General features: G+C 41.2%; 1 protein-coding gene and 1 long non-coding RNA gene across 2 annotated transcripts in view; one reads left to right on the top strand and one right to left on the bottom strand.

Moving 5' to 3' along the window:
- LOC123024554 (very-long-chain enoyl-CoA reductase-like) overlaps positions 1-16,415 on the top strand; it is a 29,632-nt gene that overhangs the window by 5,746 nt on the left and 7,471 nt on the right. The window lies entirely within an intron of this gene.
- LOC123024555 lies at positions 3,884-7,555 on the bottom strand. Its single transcript, XR_006414945.1, has 4 exons — positions 7,495-7,555; positions 6,939-6,990; positions 6,400-6,444; positions 3,884-3,989 (listed from the first exon to the last, which is right to left on the bottom strand). It is a non-coding gene; the product is annotated as an uncharacterized LOC123024555 (long non-coding RNA).

The raw sequence follows: 16,415 nt of genomic DNA, 5'->3' as shown, positions 1-16,415 counted from the left end.
ATGCTGGAGCTGAATTCAATGCCTATGAAATTTTATGGATCACTTTCGATAATCACTTTCTCTCAGGCTATCCTCAGTTGTAGTGAGATATAAATGGGAAAAGCATGCATGGAATAGTCTTCCAAAAATGTAGGAAGAAAGCTAGAGCATAAAGCACATGGTCTTCGATGTCTATATACTAATGCCCAGAAATAAATGGTATGTACTTGAGCTCTTAATACAGGAGGATGAATACAACCAGACAGGTATAACTGAATCTTGATGGGATAACTCCCATGACTGGAATTCAACAATTGAACGATATAACCTGTTCAAGAAGAGCAGAAAGGAGATGGAGTCACACCATACATTAAAGATACAAATATCTGCACAGAAATAAAGGAGGATGAGCCTAGTAACCTCATCAAGAACATCTGGATTAATGTAACTAGAGCAAGGAATAAAAGGAACACAGTGACTGCAGTCTATTCCTAATCACTCAGTCAAGATGATGAGGATGAAACTTTTGAAAAGCAAATTGCCAGTGTTTCAAGGAGGCATGATGTCATCATTATGGGGAACTTCAATTTCCCCAATAACTGTTGGGAGACAAATTCTGCCAAATATGGTACCTCCAAGAGATTCCTAACATGTGTTGCTGATAACTTCCTCCAACAGAATGTGGAGGTAGAAACAAGAAGAACAGCTATCCTTGACTTTCTACAAACCAAGAGGGAAGACCTAGTGGACAAAGTGGCAGCTACAGGAACTCTGAGGAAAGGTGACCATGCCATAATTGAATTTTTGATTCTAAAGGACGCAAAAGCAAAATGTAGCCAAACATGTACCCTGGATTTTAGGAAAGCCAATTTTAATAAACTCAGAACAATGATATGTAAAGACCTGTGGCAATTGAGAAAAGGAGTCCAAGATGGGTGGGGATTTTTTAAAAAGGAAATTCTATCAAGTCACAATTTCAAACAATTCCATCTAGGAAAAAAGGTAGAAGACAACAAAAGGAGGCCATGTGGCTTCAGAAAAGGATTAGAGATGATCTTAAAACAAAGACATGAAAGCAAGTGGAAGGAAGATCAGGCTACAAGGGAAGAATACAGGGAGGGAATTGCAGGGATGGCATTGGAAAGGCTAAATCTAGAAATGAACTGAGGCTAGTGAGGGATGCTAAAAGCAACAAAAACCCTTCTTCAGATATGGTCAAAGTAAAAGACAGAGGAAAGGAATGGGGGTTCAACTACTCAGTGTGAATGGCAAAATGATAACAAAGAAAGGGTAGAAGTGCTCAATTCCTCCTTTGGCTCAGTCTTCTCCCAAAAAAAGAACTGTGACCTTCCTGATGAAGGGGAAGTACAAGCTGAAGGAGCAGAATGACAGCTCAGGATTGATAGACAAATGCTCAAGGATCATCTAACTGGGCTGAATAAGTTCACATCTCCAGGGTCCAATGAACTTCATCCTAGAGTCATAAAGGAACAACTCTCAGAACCACTGTCTGATAAATCATGGAGGACAAGAAAAGTGCTGGATGACTGAAGAAGGGCTAATTCTGTCCCTATCTTGAAAAAAGGGAAAGAAAGAACCTGAGAACTACAGACCAGTCAGTCCAACATCAACCCCTGGGAAAATTCTGGAGCAGATTATAAAGCTGTCAGTCTGTGAACACCTTGAAAACAATGCAGTGTTTAACAGAAGCCAGCACAGATTTCTCAAGAACAAATCCTGCCAGACTAATCTGAGTTCATGTTTTGATTGGAAAAGCTCCCAGATGGACTGTGGAAATGCTGTGGACAAAATCTATCTTGATTTCTGCAAAGCTGCTGACAAGAGGGCTAAATGGAACAACCATCAGGTGAATCCACAGTGGGCTACAGAATTGAACTGAAAGGATGCTCATGAATGGCACTTTCTCAAACTGGGGAGAAGTTACAAGTGCAGCACTGCAAGGTTCAGTCTTGGGCTCAGTGCTCTTCAATTTTTTTATTAATGATTTGGATGAGGAACTGCAGCAAATTATTATCAAATTTGACACAAAACTGGGTGGCATAGCTAATATCCTGGAAGATAGAAATGAGATTCAAGGTGATTTTAATAAGTTGGAGTACTGAGCTGAAAACAATAGAATGACATTAAATAGGGTCAAAAGCTAAGTTCTGTACCTAGGAAAAAGAAACCAAATGCATTGTTACAAGATGGGGAATACTTGGCTCAATAATACTACAAGTGAAATGGATCTTGGAGTTGCAGATCACAAGCTGAACATGAGCCAACAATGTGATGTGGCTGCAAAAACGGCTAATACTGTTTTAGGCTTTATTAATGTAAGTGTCACTTCCAAATCATGTGAAGTACTACTTCCCCTTTACTCAGCACTGGTTAGGCCTCATTTGGGGTACTGTGCCAAGTTCCAGGCACCACCATTTAAGAAAGATGCAGACAAGCTGGAAAGGGTTCAGAATAGGTCAATCAGGATGAACCAGGGACTGGAAACAAAGTCCTGTGCAGAGGGATTGAAAGAACAGGGCATGTTTAGCTTGAGGGAGAGATGTGATAGCATTCTACAAGTATTTGAAAGGCTGTCCCGAAGAGGAAGGACAGGATCTCGTCTCAATTATCCCGAAGTGTCCAGCTATCAGGACATGTGGAACCAGTTACCTAGAGAGGTTGTGGGCTAGCCCACACACAAGGCATTCAAGATGCTACAGATTCAAGAGCCATCTAAGAGGTTTAATTTGGAGTCCTGTATTGAGCAAAGGGTTGAACCTGATGGTTCTCTGACCCCTTCCAGCTCTACTATTCTATGATCCCCTGAATTCTCTGCAGGAACAGCAGGATAACAATGCCATAAATATAAGTAAATACGTGGTTTCTTCTGATCGGTGTACTTGCCCTAGACAATCAGACAATAAATGAAGATATCTTAAAGCAGTTAAAGTCACCTGGCAGAGGTGACTGTACATTTCTAACTTGTAAACTAGTTTAAAGAAAATGGATTTTTATTGAAATACGTATATAAGGCATTGGTCTACTATCTATCTCCATTTTGTAAGATAACGCAAATGGAAAAGGAGTTAGCATGAGAAAAATTGCTTGGAAGGATCAGTCCTTAGTCTGATTATATAATATATTCATAGTCTTTAAATATCAATATGTAAATAGTTGTTTATCAAGTTATCAGTGCATAACAAGGAAAAAAACATGAAGGAGAGGAGGGTTTGGACCCTACCTGCTGTGTTCACAAATTCCAACCTTGTCTTGATAAGTCTTTCACTCCAGCTTTTCATTTATGTATCTATATATTTTCCCCCAAATGAAATCAAATAGCTGTGTTTCTGATGTGACAGGCAGAAAACCAACAGGTAAAAGGTCCACATTACTACATCTTTCAGCTAGCAAACATTTCATCAGTTTAATTTCTGCTGCTACTGGCACTCAGACATTTTAACAGGGAAGTGATGCTAGAAGTCAGTTTATTTTACCAAAGAAGGGCCCATTCCATAAGACTAGATCAAGCAGCTGATCTCTCTCTCTCACACTGGGCCTCTTGTCCTAAGTTTGGAGGACTCCTCTCCTCCCCCTGTTTTTCTGTATCCCCTAATAGTCCTCTCCTTCCTTTGCTATGTTTTATCATGTTGCCAAGCAACCACTGCTCCTTTGCAATGTATTTTCCTGCCAAGTTTTTGTGGCAATTATATCCCCCCTCCCCGCCATGTGGATTCTTCAACCCACCAAGTGCAGAGTAACAGAGAGGAGGAGGGGCAGGAATGAGAGAGAAGAGCTAACTCTGGACAACTAAAGAACACACAAGAACTTTACACTGAGACAAAAAAAGTGATGTAAGGAATCATGAAAGTAAATCCATTATTAAACTTTTCAGGCTTTAAAGCTCACCATAGTCCATCCTATTTGGGGCCCTAAATCTTTAAAATAGAGTGTAGCAGTTGTGCCAACGGGGAGCAGCTGAAGGATTTCTTCATCCCTCAGTGATTTTCCTTCTGAGAAGAAGAAAAGAAAAGTTATAATCCTTCACATCCGAAAAAAAACTATGTGACCATTTATCAGTTTGTACATTCTGTGGATCTATCAGCACTGAACCAACACTTCTCCATTTAAACAGGGAGACTTAACTGGAATCCAAGTCCTTGTGCAAGCCAAATTAAGTGGTATAAGGGTAAATGTGTAATCAAAGCACTCATCATGACAATCTCCACAGCTATGCCAGTCCACTAATTCTAGCAGTTTTCATCTTCTCTGGGAACAGGTCCTTTGTAAACTGTGTAAATCTGAATTCAAGACCTAGCCACCAAAAATAATTTGTATTATCATAGGAAATAAAATATTATTGCTGGGAAAAATAAGTGCCCACAAGAACTGTAACTAAGCTCAGAGGGAATTGGACATTCTTCGGGTAGGGATAGATGACATCGGTATCCCTACTAATACAACTGTTGATATGTCGCTGTGAGTCCTGGATGCATGAGTCAAATCCTGTGCTCATTTGAAGAAATAGGGAAGAAATGTGAAAATTAACAAGCAGCAAATTAAATTGCACTTTCCCAAGCTAGTGGTCTCCCAGGTATGTTGTATTACAGCTCATGGCTGGAGACTTTTAGCTCTTCTACCACCCCAATACCTTCTACTGTGTGCAAAATTATGCACAGTGAGGAGCAAGTGGATAGGGAAACACTTTTCTCCCTCTCTCATATTAAAACCCAGAGTCATCCTATGAAGTTGATCGATGGGACAGATAAACAAGCAGCACATAGTTAAACTATGGAATTAACTTCCATACATTGTAACCAAATGGCTAACCATCTGAACAGAATTCAGAGGTGTCCTCTCTTTCAAGTTGAGGGACACATTCTATTTTAGTGAAGTTTTTGTGATCATGTTCTCATGGTGGCAGTACTTAAGGGAAAATGGAGTAGTGCTTAAATACAAAGCACATTGAAAAATACCATTGTATTTTAGCTCTTAGTGCCTGTAACTTAGCCTCAGAAGAAACATTTCAACTTTTCAGAATGGGGAAAATCCTGCAAAAGTCAGGAAACAACCAAATGATTGGGGGAAGGTGATACATGATCTTCTGGGGGAGCCCAAAGGGCCAAACTGGGATTCCAGGCAGACTAATTTGGCTCATGAACCCGAGGTTCTACATCCCTGCCTTAACTGGAAATGTTGTACATTCCAAATATGAACCTTGTATCTGCACAGTATGTGCTGTGCAACTGAACTGCAGCCCCTTCTTCAGTACATATTTTGGAGGATCAAGAAGTTTGATTAGTTGTGGGGATAAAATTCATAGCAAGAAGTGTTGCATGGCAATTGCTTTATCTACATAATTTTGTATCATCACTTCTTTTCCTGTCCAGGAAAGAGTAATGGACTATTTGCCAAGGGCCTGAGACCATCACAGAATAAGTACCCTGGCAGTATTTCCATTCTCCATCTACACAGAGGACCCAAGAAAGTTAAAAGTGAGCAAAAAACCATTCTCAGTTGTGTATTTGCCTCTTCTAGATTAATGAGTCACACTGTGTCTTGCCTACAGACCCCCAACATCCTGAAGTCAGAACTGGCCACTGCTATAGCTAGAGTTTACACATCTCTTCACTGATAGTGCCTTTCCCATTTATACAAGTTAACAAGGTTGTGAAATCTTGAATGATATTTGAGTAATATCATGCTATCATGATAGGGACTTTTATTTAACTGCAATTGCTTTGAGCTTAACAACAACTAAAGCACATCAGATGATCCAGTGTGTAGCTGCTGTGAAAAAGACACCCTCTGTGTTAGGCAAAATCAGAAAAGTATTACAGATAGAACAGCTATTATCATACTGCCCTTATGTAAATCAATGATGTAACCACACCTAGAATACTGTGTACACCTAAAAACGATATTGTAGAAAAAGTGCAGCAAAGGGTAACAAAAATTATCAAGAACAACTCTCTGTAAGGAAAAGGTACATCTGCAATTGTTTAGCTTAGAAATAAGGAGAGTAAGGGAAGACATGACAAAGGTGTCCAAAATTATGCATGAAGTGGAGAAAGTGGAGAGGGAGACAGGTTTCTCTCTCTCTTATAATGCTAGATTCTGGGGTCAGTAGAATCTGGCCAATTGGTAGGAGCTTCAGGACAGATAAAAGGAAGTACTGCTTCACACAAAACATAGTTAGACTATGGTATTCACTGCCCAAGAAGTAGTGCAGGCCTTAAAAGGGGAGTAGACATATTCATGGTGGAGAAGGCTATCAGTGACTACTAGCCCTGCTGGTTATATGCTTGTGAATTTCCTGTAGGCAGCTGGTTGGCCAACGTGTGAACAAAATGCTGGACTAGATGGACTTTGGTCTGATCCAACATGGTTTTTCTTATGTTCTAATGTTCAGTTAATACTTACTGGGGTCAAGTCTTATAGACTGCCTTGCTGGATACCACTGAGGATCTGTAGGGATAAAAGAAATCCACAACTATTTATCTTAACCTGACTTCTAAATGTATACAATGAAGGCACTGTATACACTTTTTTAAAAATCCTCCCAATTACATAGTGCTCAGACCTTCCAATTCATCCTCTGTGGACTACAAATTCTCTGAATTCATACTAATTATCCTCCCTCTCATATATCCACCTTTTATACTTCCTGGTAGTTATTGCTAGACCATATGTATTATTTCCACTGGGACTTCTTAAGTGATTTGTTTTCTGCTTATGCAAAGAAGGAAAAAATAGCTTTGCAAACCTACACTGCTGCATCAGTCCAGACCTTCTTGCCATGGCTTAGCTCTTCTCCAATTAAGATAAAAACTTGAACACGAATCTGTACAAAGCTTATGACATTTGGTGTTTTCTCCAGATTCCATGCAACACATATAATTCCAGTTTTCCTAAACACTGACTTCACTTTTAAATCAGTATTTTGAAATACCAATACTTACATATTTTGTGGAACATTAGCCTGATATCACATATTGTAGTGTGTGGCTCAACCTAGGTAAGAAAAAAATGTATCAAAAAGCATGCACGCATTTGAAAAGACATTTCAAGCTGCTCAGTTCCTTTTTAATCTTAAGAGAAAGAAGAAAAAACTGGTTAGCAGCTCTATCTGCAACATGGAAATAATGATACTGACCTCTCTCGCAGTTTCTCTGGGTCTCTTGTCCTAATTTAGGAGGACTGCATCCCCTCTTGTCCCTGTTTTTATTGCATCCCTGAATAGGCATTGCCTTCCACATGGTGTGTTATGTCATGTTGCCAAGCAACTGCTGCTCCTCTGCAATATATTTCCCTGCCAAGATTTGAGGGCCATTATCTTCCCCACCCCAATAGATTTTCCAACCCACTATCTCATAAACTTGGAGTGACTGATGAAATAGAGACAAAAGCAGCTTGTCTCTTAGGGTTGTTTTAAATATTACTGTCAGAATATATTTAAAACACCTAAAGCACTCAAAAATGCTATACGGATGTGGTAATAACACTGCAATTATTTACCTTTTCCAAAAAGCATAGTTGTTGTTTTGTCTTCCAGTCAAGGATTTCCACCTAAGAGAAAACACCATGTGGATAAATCTCATGCTGATGAATTGTGTGAAGTGAGAAGGAAACACAACAGTTGGTAAGCTCGGAGGCTGCTTAGCCACGTACTACAGTTAAGAGTAAATGCTAGCGATGGATCCAGATTTAAGTTGGATTAACTTAGTTGGTGAAAATGAATCCCCCTTTCCATGGGAGCTCCTGCAGCCACCTTAAAATGCTACTCAGAGACTCACTGACCCATTGAGGGTCAACACAATGGGTGAACACAGTGACCCATTGAGGGGTAATTAGTGATGCTGGCTGCAGCCTGCCTGCTTTGCAACCCATGGCTTGTTCTAGGGATTGTTCAAGCCATGATGGGTTCTCATGTCATCCAAACCCAAGAGTTCAATTTCATGATGACTTGCTTGGATCTGCTAGAGAGCTGCTTGGGAAGACCAGTCAGGCCCCATTGCTGCACTTCACAATCTTGCTTGTGCTGCTGTCGGTATCAGCCTGTCCAGCCTTGCCCGAGCAGCACTTTGGAGGGCAAAGTGTCACTGGTTCACCACCATGATTTTTTGATCCCCATAAATGTGTGCACCAAAAAGGGATTTTTTTTTAAAGCCAGTCTTTCAAAGATGTGCAAACGAGCACGTATGACTGTTCCATATACGTATCCTTGCCTTGTCGATGTCCTTGGAAATTTCAGCTGCCCAAAGGACTGAAGTTGGTAACATGGATGGAAATTGACAAAAGGAGATGCCTATAGACTCATTTGAATTGTCAATGGAAAAGCACCAATCAAGTGGAAACAATATATATATGCTAAAAGGGGGTCCCCCACCCCTTTCAGTGCACTCACTCCTACCATTGCTGCCAATCCTTTACAGTTTTTTTTAATTCTGAGGACAAATCTGACTGGAACTGAATGGATGGGATCACATGGGGGGAGTATGTATGGCAGGTTCCGGCACCCCACTTGTTCCACCCCATTTTACCATCCCTAACGGTTTTTTTAAACCTGTATGAAAAAATGTGCATTTTTAAATTTTAACTGGGAAATATACACAAATGTCATGACTGGGAAGTAAGTGGAAGCAATTGCATTACATTTCCCCTCTATTTAGTTACAAGCCATGAAATCTGGAATATTTCCCAATTGAAAAATGTGCAAATTTGACAGAGTTTCTACAGCTCAAGGCACAGCTAGCTGTGAAATGTTGGGAATTGTAGGGTTTTTCCTTTAAACATGCACCAGACTGTACCCTAAGCCTCCTTAGATGCAAATTTCAGTATCCATCAGTAGGACCAACAGGTGAAAAACAGGTCAGGGAAACACCCACTGAAATTCCATCCTCTCCACAACAATTAAAGAAGCATGAATCCTCTCCCCTGGCTGCTCTAGCCACTGTACACTACCGAATGTGGTCTGGAAACCAGAAAGGAGTTTGGTGGCACAAACTGATCAGTACTCCTACCCTCCCACACACATGTGGACATTTTACCATATTAATGTTGGCACTATACACAGAAATTTGGGCATAACACATATAGCTAAATCTATGTTACACAAAAGAGCAAAACCAGAGATATATTATATATTATATTAACTTAAAACTTTTCTACCCCACCCACCACTGACATCTCAGGATGGTTTACAATAAGGAACAAATAAACAAAACAAAGCATGGAATGTTTTTGGAAAGTATGAAAATTTCAGGCTTTTACAACCTGAACACACTGCTCTGACAGGTGAAATTGTGGACTCATTCTCTCTCTCACTCACTCACTCTCTCTCTCTCTCTCTCTCCCTATCTCTTTTTTGGTAGGGTCAGATACAATCAATCTGGGAGAAACCTGCAGTTTACATCCCTCAGCCAGTATAAAAATAACACTGCTGATCAAATTGCTGATAACTCCATCAGGAATAGAGTAAAGCCAAGATTTAGTCTGCAATCCTGAACACTCAGTAAGAAGTAAGCCCCATCAAACATAATTGATCTGTTCAAACGATTGTGTGTCAGCTTAATGAGTTGACCTTTTGGCTGCATGCAAGGTCATTTTGCTCTTCTGTGTGAACAAATGAAACAGGAAGTGAGCAAATAAATCAGGAAGTCCTCATTAACTGCAGCTTCCCATTTCACTCAAATTGAGAAACTTCAGTTACCAGCTTTAAAATAACCAAACCTATTAAATCCATGGTCTCAGTGTTTAACAGACAGGTTTTTTCTTAAAGCTGCTTACCAGGACCACTACCTGATTTGTGCGTGCCCAGGTGAAAGTTCATTCTGCTGCCAGCTAACTGATTAGCTACTAGGCCAACCAATGAGAACGACTTTTGGGGGCATGCATCCTACAAGGGTAAAAAGCCACGAGGTGCAATAGCCCAGCTAGCTGAACTAGCTTCTACTCTCGTTTCAGGGAGTTTATTTAAATTAAAATGGTGCACAGGCTCAGCTCTGACTGCAAACAGAAGTTTGCTTCCATACTGTATTTGCTGCTGGTACTTGTACTGACCTCGAACCAGACATCCTGGAATGTGAAGTCAAATGGGCCTTAGGAAGTCTGAGCAACAACAAAGCTAGTGGAGGTGACAGTATTCCAGCTGAGCTATTCAAAATCTTAAAAGATGATGCAGTAAAAGTGCTACACTCAATATGCCAGCAAATTTGGAAAACTCAACAGTGGCCACAGGATTGGAAAAGGTCAGTTTACATTCCCATCCCAAAGACGGGCAATGCCAAAGAATGTTCAAACTACTGCACCATTGCACTCATTTCACATGCTAGCAAAGTGATGCTCAGAATCCTGCAAGCTAGGCTCCAGCAGTATGTGGACCAAGAACTACCAGAAGTACAGGCAGGATTTCGAAGAGGAAGAGGAAGCAGAGATCAAATTGCCAACATACACTGGATCATGGAGAAAGCTAGGGAGTTCCAGAAAAACATCTACTTCTGCTTGATTGACTACGCTAAAGCCTTTTATTGTGTGGATCACAACAAATTGTGGCAAGTTCTTAAAGAGATGGGAGTACCAGACCATCTTATTAGTCTCTTGAGAAACCTATATGTGGGTCAAGAAGCAACAGTTAGAACTGGGCATGGAACCACTGATTGGTTCAAAATTGAGAAAGGAGTTCGGCAAGGCTGTATACTGTCTCCCTGCCTATTTAACATATGCAGAGCACATCATGAGTAAGTCGGGGCAAGATGAATCATCAGTTGGAATCAAGACTGCTGAGAGAAATATCAACAACCTCAGATATGCAGATGATACCACTCTCATGACAGAAAGTGAAGAGGAACTAAAGAGCCTCTTGATGCGGGTGAAGGAGGAGAGCACAAAAGTTGGCTTGAAACTCAACATTAAGAAAACTAAGATCATGGCATCCGGTCCTCTCACTTCCTGGCAAATAGATGGGGAAGAAATGGAGGTAGTGACAGATTTTATTTTGCTGGGCTCCAAAATCACCACAGACGGGGACTGCAGCCAAGAAATTAAAAGATGCTTGCTCCTGGGGAGGAAAGCTATGGCAAATCTAGACAGCCTGCTAAAAAGCAGAGACATCACCCTGCCAAGAAAAGTGCATATAGTCAAGGCTATGTTTTTCCCAGTTGCAATGTATGGCTGGGAAAGCTGGACCATAAGTAAGGCTGAGCGCCAAAGGATCAAGGCCTTTGAATTGTGGTCCTGGAGGAGCCTCCTGCAAGTGTCTTGGACCACAAGGCGATCAAACCTGTCAGTCCTAGAGAGATCAACCCTGACTGCTCTTTAGAAGGTCTGATACTGAAGATAAAACTCAATACTTTGCCCACCTAATGAGAAGGAAGGACTCCCTGGAGAAGAGCCTAATGCTGGGAACAATGGATGGCAAAAGAAGGGGATGGCAGAGGATGAGGTGGCTAGATGGAGCCACTGAAGCAGCTGGTGTGAGCTTAAGTGGACTCTGGGGGATGGTGGAGGACAGGAAGGCCTGGAGGAATGTTGTCCATGGGGTCACGATGGGTCGGACACGACTTCGCAACAACAACTTGTATTGTGTTATTTGGGCTTCAGACTGGCTTAGTGATCTGTAGTTAGCTGCGCTGTTCTTATTCAGGGGAAGAGATAGAAAAATTGATAGAAATTATCTGGATTTTTACCTGATCTCCCTCCCTCCCTCCTTCTCTCTCGGATTTGAAAATGTTGTGAAATGGATCTGTTTTCTGAAGAGTGCAATTCAACATATAGGTACAAGTCATTTATTTATGTATTTATTATCCCACTTTTCCTCTGCAAGGGATCCAAGGCAGCTTACATAACCCTCCTCTCCATTTTATCTTTACAATAGTCCTGTGAGACAGATTATGCTGAGAGTCAACCAGTCAACCACGGACATTAGAGTATTAATGAAACAACCCAGTACATTTTTAGCCTTTGAGCTCTGAACGTTACCTCACTTACTTCAAGGGGTATTATTTTGAGTAGGATTTCAATGCACATGTATCATTTTTGTGGGGCAATATTTTGGTTATGAATTAAAAAGCAATTCTTTGGTACAGTATAAAAGATATCTACCCATTGAACGGCCAGGCAAACTATGCTGCCTAGATGAATTTGCACTGTATTGTATTATGTGAGATAAACATCAAAATAAGAAGTCTGGAAGATCAGCTCATCGAATGTTTGTAGATCATTTCATTTTTAAAGGATATGAGAGCAATCATAAGAATACTCCAGGGCCCAGTTACCACATCTTCTCATAGAAGGCTGTAAACCACTTCTATTTGTCTATCTCCTTTCGTACTTACCACAAATACCATACTGATTATTTTTTAAATCACTCAAGAGAAAATGCTTGCTGTGCAGTTTATGGAGAAGCAGGCTTGAACGAGAGTGGTGCAAAATGAATCTGGCTTGAAAGTGCTTGCGTGAGATGTCTTTTGACTTAATTAGGGTCAGGGCAAACTTTCTCCTCATAACCCAAGCATCTAATTACTTCTTAGTAGTCAAATTAAACTTTCCAAACATTTATGTATGCAAGTCTATTTTCAGTTCAGAATTACCCAGGAGGAGGAGAATATAAACCACTCCAGAAAACTCCTTTGCTATGGTGTGTTGCTAAGCAGCAGGAATGGAAGCAATACAAACAGATGCTTGAGTGGAAACAAGGGTGTATCCATTGACGAAAGGTTCGTGATACAAGCAGAATAAAGCATTTTTGGAGATTTGGAACTCCACCCATACAGTATTGCTGTCCTCTGCTGATACTCACCCGCTAGCGGCTAGCCCAAGTCTAAGCTTCATTTACTACTACTCTTGCATCACCACTGTGGATGTGACGTGCATATCTACCAAAGGATCATCACACATTCAAACCTTCAGACCTCCACAAGTAGATGAATGGATGGAGAATAGGGACCAGGAATGTACCACTGAAGTAGAGTAGCTAGGTGCCCTGTGTTAAACAGGGCAGTCCTCCCTTTGAAGACATGCCTGTCTTGTCTTTGAGGGCATCTTCCTTTTGATAGACTGCCCAGTCCAAGTCTGCTTTAAAGCTGAAGAACCACAATGACACGGACACTGCCCTACTTCTCTCTCCTACTCTAGGCCTCTTGTCCTAATTTAGGAACAATATGAAATTGTCAACAGTCTTCCTAATTGTGGTGAGACATATTGTAATTCTATTAAAATTACATTAATTATAGCTAAATTTGCATTTCACATATATTAGTATATGAAAATATTATGCAAATGTGTGTCCCGTTTTATCCCATTTTTGGCAATGCATAGTTGGCAACCCTACTGGCCTCTCTCTCGAAGTATGCAAGCTCAACTGTGTCTCTTCAGAGGAACTGTACTTTTTTGCACAGATGATCCTGGTCACGGTTGTTTTAACAGAGCAAACCCTAAGTTATGGAAATCCTAATTGCTCTTGTAGGGTAGCAAGTTGCTAGAAATGCTTTCACTTCCTACCCAAACCCCTAAATCTGTTTGATTAAGGCCTCAGTACTGGGCTCCTACTGTGGCTGTGCCCGTTTTTCCCTTTTGTCGTTAACTGGTGATTCTTTAGACAACCTTTTCTGTTCTGTAAGTGTTTAAGGCAAAACACAAAGTTGAAGGGTACAACCCAGTTAAGACAATCATTTGCCTCCAAACTCCAAATAATCCATTGCTGACTAGAGGCTCCTCACTCCTCCCACCCAGCATTTTACTAGACATATGTTTTTGGCCATCCAACAGGGGCACTTGGGAGGGGGATGGAAAGAGGACACCAGGTATCTTGTACCTTGCCTCTGCAGTTTCCTCCTCTCCCATCTCCCCAAATGTCCCCTTTACCATATTTCTGAGATCAAGTTCCCTGCTTCAGAGAAGCGACTGGCATGGTTCTTTCCACACCAGGCCTAAGTGCAGGTAGAACAGTTAAGAGTGTGAACTTCCACTTCTGAGCATGGAGCTCTGTCTAGGGACCATATATATTCTCTCCCTTAAATATGTACAAAACAAAAATGTAAAACACATTTTAAAACCAGAGATGGTTGGGAAAACCAGAGAGCAGCTTTAATTATTGAAAGGCCATTCAAACAGTATCATCTTCGCATATTACATAGGGGACCCATGTGCAATTCTATAGGTACCGAAAACTCATCTTAAGTCTATAAAATGTTGCACCAGACTGTCTAGCATATACTATTACAATACTGGATTTTCCCTAGTCTAAGTTGACAAGGGAAATTATAAAATCATTAGATGATGATGATTCACATGAGACAGGAATTGTGAAGCAAACAAACAACACTGCACAAGATGTTCAACGGATCTCAAAATCATTGTTGCCCTAAGTTTCTGAGACTGCTAGAACTGCTTCCCTCCAGGCAGGCCTCTGCACACGGAGTACTTCACTTTCTACTAACATTACAAAATCATCCATTAAAATGAATGGAATATATTCAGGGAAGCTATCTGTAAATCGCCTTGCAGTTGCTTTGGGACTGGTTCTTGCACATTAATTTGCTTTACAAACAGCACAAAAACACCCTCAGACAAAGTTTGCCTTTGGAATAGAACTGTTAAAAGGATAAGACATTTAAAGAACCTAGCCAAAAGACCTTAATATTCTTTGCAGCTCAGAAAATGCTCCTGGCAATACATTTAGTATTCTGTTCCACAGGGTCCAAGTGTGCATGAAATTATAATGTAAAACATTTCTTTTCTTATTAGGGAAGCTATCCAATTATACTTAGGATGGATAGCAATCAGAGGATTTCTACTCCTTTCACAGTCAGAATAGATGAAATCATTCTTGCAAGTGTTATATGAACTCCAGACTTTGGTTAGTACCTGGCTGATCAGCTGCCCTGCTCTACAGATGACCCTGTCAGGGAGAAGCGCCTGCCTCACATTTTTCCTAGTTCCATTTGCTCAGACTGTGACTACTTTCAAATATTCCCATTGGCACAGCTGTGACAAACACAGCAAAACAGGTTAGCTTTGTAAACCATGGTCCTGGAGAAGGAGAGGGGAGCACAAAAGTCCAAAAGAATGCCAGGTTCACTCATGTCTTGCTAATCCAGGAGTGAGTAAACCTTTTCAGCTCTGGGGCCAAGTTCTGTTTTGTAGATCTTAGCAGCCACATTCTAATGGTGGGTGGGGCTGTATCCAAGTGTAGTGGTGCCCCTTGCCTGCTGTAACATTCTAGCATATTATAATTTAAGGCTGTAAATAAACCATCCTAGCAATAAATCAGTTGGGAGTGAAAAATGGCTGCTCTGGGTACACATTCTCAAGGAGTGCTGGCTGGGCTTCAGCAGAATCAGGAGGAGGAGGAGAAAAGCAGACCGGGGCTGGGAATGTGGGCTTTTGGGGGAAACAGCAAGTCTTAGGGGCTCATTTGCAGCATCAAGAGGGAAATTTATTAGCTGCCATATGGGGCTCTCCCATGATTCCTACAGGAGTGTCAAATTTTCTTATTGTGGTCCAACAGCCTTGAAAACTCCATTTCGGGAAGATGCATCTTCATGAACTTGTTGAAATACCTGCAAGCATAATCTCATCCTTCTTCCCAACACCCTTCTAAGCCTGAGTAGGACTCTTATTTACAGCCGGGCTGCTGTTCAAACTTGCCTCCCCCCAATCCCACCTCCACCTAGCTGAAGAAACCATTCAGGCAGCTAGGGATTGGCAAAGGAGGCTCACCTCAATGTGATCAAAGACTTTTGAAAATACAGCAGAGAGGGACGGTGTGGCATTGTTCTTGTCTTTCATCTTTTTGGCTTGGGATCACAGCTTAAGGCCCGGTCCTATTTGGAGACCCATGCTTAAGTAAGAGCAGGTTTAGGTAACTTTTGGGGGAGGGGCTGAGCTATTGTATCAAAATGAACACCAGTTTTTATATGTGTCTGATTCCCTTTCTCCCCTTCCCCTCTGTAAACAAGCTTTAACATTCAGTCGTTGAGTGTATGCTTCCTTCCAAGTAAGCCTTCGTTCTAAAGCCAGAGCCTTCTGCTTGGCTAATTGGCACTGTTTAAAGCTTCAAGCCTAGTGATTGAAAAAGGGTGTATGTGGCTGGGACTAGTACTACTTAAGCCCTTAAAGTGTCTGGTAAGATCTGACAGTCCCTTGGCTCAGGCTGAGGTGGATATAAGGGGTTGTGGCCACACAACTAGGAGTTCAGGCCTTCCTTCCCTTCATTAGGAGTCTTACTTCACACCAACTGTTTTGCAGGTAGAATGTCATGCTGACTTTGACAACAGAATGCACCCCTGAAAGCACAGGATTCCAACTAAACTTCCATTTTTCTCTGCCATGTTCCCAACCCTACTAGAATTCCTCCCTTCCTTGTCCTGCTAGATTATGGCTCAAGCTGGCAGTAATATCCCACCAATGCCAGGGTGATGCCATGTGGTAGTTTACAG

This window comes from Varanus komodoensis, unplaced genomic scaffold, assembly GCF_004798865.1.
Source record: "Varanus komodoensis strain SLA01 unplaced genomic scaffold, ASM479886v1 scaffold24, whole genome shotgun sequence".
Classification (NCBI taxonomy): domain Eukaryota; kingdom Metazoa; phylum Chordata; class Lepidosauria; order Squamata; family Varanidae; genus Varanus; species Varanus komodoensis.
The sequence above is the reverse complement of the archived record's forward strand: the minus strand, read 5'-3'. Positions and strand labels throughout refer to the sequence as shown.